Raw genomic sequence first — 5,659 nt, forward strand, 5'->3', positions numbered from 1 at the left:
TTGTTTAATGGCAGGACAGTAATCACAGTCAATATATTGAATTTTAATTCAATTTAAAGATAAATCTCATCAAATCAATTTTAACTTTTGTCCTGCCCCTCCTCATTTTTTCAAGTGAAATCCTGGCACACCACTCAAATGCCCAACAGCCTTCAGTCCAGATAAACATTCACACCCCTCATTTATTACATGATTGAGCCATGGTACTGAAAGCAGATGTATTATCCAAATCTGAGTCTGCCCAGGCACAAATTAAATCCTACACTGAAGAGGAAAAGGTCAAACCAAGTAAGTTCATTTAATAAAATATTCCAAATTCTGTCAAGTTAGGGATGGTTCCTTACTTGGAAGGTGGGTTTGAAAGTAAATCTGGTGATTGGTGGAAGATCAACTCTACCCTCCAGGTTAGGTATCCTCCGTGTTACATTATAATTATGCAGGAGTACTTGGACAGCATGTATTTATTTAACACATTTTTGCCCCACTCTTCCCATGAAAAGGCTTGCAGACCAGCTTACAAATATCAGAAGGAAGAAAGACATAACCCTAAGAATTACAAACTAAAGCTTGAGACCAGGGGCATTGGAGGGGCTTTTAAAAAAGAGACAGGGCTTCAATCACATAGGGGTGCCACCATCTTGACTTTTTTTTGATACATACATATATCCTGCAGATGCCCCTGATCAAGACATATAAAGAAAAGGGATGGAGAGGAAGGAGGACAAAAACAAACTGAGTTTTGTAAAAGGACTGTATAGGAATGTCATTAGGAAAAAAATCCCTTAAGAGTGAGCACAGCTTGACTGAAGAGCCAATTACCTGGAAAGATGGTGGGCTCCCTTCACTGGACATGCTCATACAGAGGCTAAGCATCCATCTGTCTGGATTAGAGTTTCTCAAGCCTGGCAGCTTTCAGATGTGTGGACTTCAGCTCCCAGAATTCCCCAGCCAGTTTGGTCAACTCACCTCACAAGGTTGTTGTTGTGGGGAAAACAGAAGGAGGAAGGAGTATTGGTATGTTCCCTGCCTTGAGTTATTTATAAAAATAATAAAGGCAGGATAAAAAAAATCTTTTAAAAACCTTCCTAAATTATTTCCTCTATAGAATCCTTTTTTTTTCCTTCACTATTTGTTTGTTGGAATTCTCACAACAAAAATCTCCTATATGCAGACACTAATGTGAACCTCTTTGTACCCATATTTATTAGTCTGTCTAGAAGTCTTTTAAGACTCTTTAGACTTGTTGACTGTCCTATGACTTGTTCACATGAACAAATTCTTAGCACTGAAACTGGAGGCAGGAGAAAAGAAATATTTTTAGTCAAAAAAATGCACATACCTTTAGCAGGTGGGGCCACTGTTAAGAATGTGGGTGTAACAACATGTGGTTTTCAAGTGCTCAATCTGTATAGTTAGTTGTATGTCAAAACAGCCTAGGAGGACACACATTTAAAGATAAGACAAGAGGGAGGAAGGGAAGAAATAAATCCATTCAGCTGGTCAAAGTACACTGGGTCATTTAAAAAAAGAGATGTTTTCTTCTTTATGTATTGCTCTTCCTGTGCAACATGCAGTTAAAGACAGTATTTTCAAAGCTCAAGTGGCTCTTAAAACGCTCAGAGGAAACCCTTGTTGTTTTGCTATGGGAAGCTTTGTAGAAGCTTTGTGGTAGCATCTTGTCTCTGGAATGCATTTTTAGCCCAGGTTAAAGTATCTTATTTGCCCAAGCATTTTTAAGGTAGTTTGCATAATTTGCTCTGCAGTTTCAGGCATCTGGGAATCATTAACCTTGAAGTATCATTCCAGCCTACAGCATTTAACCAACAGATATCCCAGCAAAAGAGTTTGCAAAAGAAAGAGAATATATGTAAATATTTTGACCATCTTTTGCCAGAACATTGATAGAAGTTCTGCTAAACATAATGTACCAGTCTAAGACACTGTTCTCTTACAGCTGTGCTAGTCTTAAGATGGTCAATAACTTCTGCCTATAAATGAAACGTAAAGGACATACAACTCCCAATATATCTTTTTTATGAAAGTCCACGGGGGGGGGTGTGTGTGATGCTTACTTGCTCCCACTTAGTGCCTGTGGGAAACTTTTTTTTTTAAAAGAATTAATACACAATAAAGTTTGGGGGGAAATGTATACTCGAAGTTTTAAATATATAGAAGCCATTTTGGTGCTGTTGTGGAGTTGGTTTGTTTTACTTATTCTGTTTTTATTTAATATTGTTGTGAGCTGCCTAGAATTATCTTGTATAAGATAGATGGCCATGTAAGTTTCTAAATAAATAAAATAAATTTTATTGAAAGACAGGTAGAAATCTAATATATCAGATAATGGAAAGCATAAATTACTGGTAGATCCCTGGGTGATTTGCAATGGATGGGCAAAGAATTCTTACTCCAGGTATGTAAACAGCTGTCCCAAATTTTATTGCTGAAATAAAGATTGCTCTGAGTATTAAGATCAGATTTTTCTACAGAAGAAAGGACTGTTAAGTGGTAGCATTCAAAGCACAATCTTGCCCTCAGGGAATTTTACTTCAATTTCTTCAAGCTGGTCATCCTCCATCAATGCAGATAGCACTGATCCAGCACAAAACAACTGAAATACAATTTATTAGATGATTTAGCAATGGCCTGGTTCACATAAAACTACAAAGCCATTGCATGTTACCCTTCCATGATGGCTTACTTAGCATTTTGTGGCAACCAATCTTGTTTAAAAATCCTGTCTTAGTATGAAGCCTATTTCTCACAGATTAAAAAGCAAATATATACTATCCCTAGAGTCAGTCTTCACATTGAATCTATATTTTTTTAAAAAATGAATAAACCACAATAGCTAGGTTGTTGTATCAGGAGTCATCTCAAATAGCACATCTTATAATTTGGTAGGATGTATGAACCATCATCTCATCAGAACAAGACTACATCACACCCAACAACTGTTTTTTTTACCAGACACTATCTATAATTCACTGCTGGTGACTTCCCATTTCACTCTTCCACCATCCCACCCCTTTGCCTTCAACAATGCCTTCAAAAGCCCATAGCTTAAATGGTGCTCTTCTGCCATGCATTTAGGGCATACATTTTTATTTTGTACAGCTGATGCTATTTTAACTGACTTTCATTAGATTTTAATTTTAAAAAACCCTTTTTTTACCCTTATTTAATTTGTATGGATTTCATTGTTTGTGATGTTTTAGATCACATGTGTATTTTTGCATATTCTGTGAGCTACTGGGTCTGGTGAATTTGGACAACTTAGAAATTATCTGAGTAAGTTATACTTCCCTATAACTGGCACTGGGAGGTATAGTGTTCCTGATACTGATGGTAACCATTTAGCTCCTATGAGTTACTGATAGGACAGATTCACAGCAAGGGAGACCCACATCCTTTAGAGTCACTTCAATTCTCAGCTATTATGCCTTGCAGACACAAGTTCTAGAAAGAACTCTTATGAAGGGTGCTTGTCAGTTCACATTCTTCCTCCACTTTTCTAAATGATCCTGGGCTCTGATGTTGTGAGGAAAACATCTCCATACCATGCATGTTTTCATACAATCCTTTCTTCACCTGCCTATTTTTGCTATAGTCACAAACCACCAAATTTTCTCAAAGGGACATTGCTGAAGATCATTTACCATTTTGGTTGTCCTCTTCTGCAAGTTTTCTTGCTCTATAATATGCTTTTGGAGATGCAAAGTATGATTAAATTCTAATAATTCCCCAGAGTTTGTTTTTTTTCCAAAACAGCCATATACTGAATCTATGTATCTGGCTATTTTGAAAAAATTCTCCACCCCAAACCCAGGATTTGTTTCCCACGCAGCCTCTACCAAACCCCATCAGCACATGTATGAAATAAGAAACTGCTTCTACTGCTAGTGGAGAAATTTTGCTTTGTTATGACCATTATTTTTTTTCCTGTGATTATGGATGGCTGTTTATTCCCAGGTTGGAAGAGTAGTGCCCATTAGGATATGGCATAAGTAACACACAAATCCTTGCTATATACAGACTTCTCTCCCTCTCATAAGCTTTGTGGTAACAGCAAAAATGTAAAAATTTAAATTTCATAATCTATTACTGTAAAATGACCTGGATCAAAAACGTAAATGAAAATATCAGATTGTTGTGAAAATTATTCTGCAAGTCTGATCAGAGCCATAATTGTTTTACTAGCCAAGCTAGTCTCTTCCTTGGAAGAAGCAGGAAGACACCAGGCTCAGGAGAGAAGGAGCGTGCGGCCTCCCCTTTTCTAAGCAATTAGCTTTCCATTTCTGCTGTCAGTGTGATTAACCCTTCACTCCCCTTGATCACATAACTAGCTTCCCTTTCCCATGAATAGATTTATTGCAGGCAGCTTGGGGAACAGGACCTCCCATTCCCACCCAGAAACTTTTCCTGATATGAATACACAAATGTCAATCTTATGGTCAATCTCACCATTTCCTGGCACCAGATGGGAAGGGGAGCCCAGGACTATAAACCTGGATGTTAAAGAACCCACAAGGACAGACATGTGGTGACGAGGTGCCTCTCCTGCCGCTGTCTGTCATGGCTGATTGGGATGAGAGCTCCCCTATGTAAATATGTTGCTCCTCCTACTTTACAAAGTTTTGTATGTTACTGTAGTCCTGGCATCGGTTATTCATTATATCTCTGGGATCCCCCCATTGGGTGGCTATTGCCCCCCGCAAAACAGGTAAAACACAGTTCCGAGGGCTGAAGCTATGTTCTCAACAGGGGATATAAAACGAATGCTTTCAAATTCCAATGAATCAATCGGTTATCTGATTATATGCTACGCTTGGGTGAAGTCTCTTTTCATAGTCACCTACAGGAAATGGGCCACAGTGGAAGAACCACGACAGAAGATGATTTCTAACTTGCAACAATGCTCTCTCATTCTAATCCCTGGGCATGGCTGTGGATGTCTGCTTTATAAGCAACCAATCTGTTACAGACCATTCACTCTGGCATAGATCTTATGTGCAAGAAGAGTGCCTCGATGTTGGCTGTTAGGTAGAATTGCTTCAGGAATGACCTGAAGAAGGAAAAAAAAACCATCAGCTTATGGAACTTCTTTACTATAAAGCAGTGTTTCTCAACCTTGAGAACTTTAAGATGTGTGGACTTCAACTCCCAGAATTCTCCAACCAGCCATGGAGAATTCTAGAAGTTGAGGTCCACACATCTTAAAGTTCCCAAGGTTGAGAAACACTGCTTATAAAGGCTGTCTGGTGAGGTTAATATAGTGCAAAGTCTACAGATGCATTCGTAATAGACTGAGGCAAATAAAGATGGCTGAATTTCAGATAACCTGAGAAAGGAAACTTAGAAGTTGCAACTGTAGCACAACAATTATCTGAATAAGCAAATACTGATTTTAGCAGACTTTATTTTAATTCTTCTATCAAGTCCTTCCTTTTAAATTCAAGAATCTCATTACAGTCTGGTATTTGCTGACACATCTTGAACATTATAATACATTAGTTTTCTTCCCCCCCCCCAATGTTTTTGCAAATTATCTTATTAAATAAAATATGGGCTGTAAAAAATATTCACTGTAACTTGGGTGGCAGCAGAGTGAAAAGCTTCTGTCATATTCCCAATTCCACTGTCCAGTAAGAATATACGG

This window comes from Candoia aspera, chromosome 7 (genome assembly GCF_035149785.1).
Source record: "Candoia aspera isolate rCanAsp1 chromosome 7, rCanAsp1.hap2, whole genome shotgun sequence".
Taxonomy (NCBI): domain Eukaryota; kingdom Metazoa; phylum Chordata; class Lepidosauria; order Squamata; family Boidae; genus Candoia; species Candoia aspera.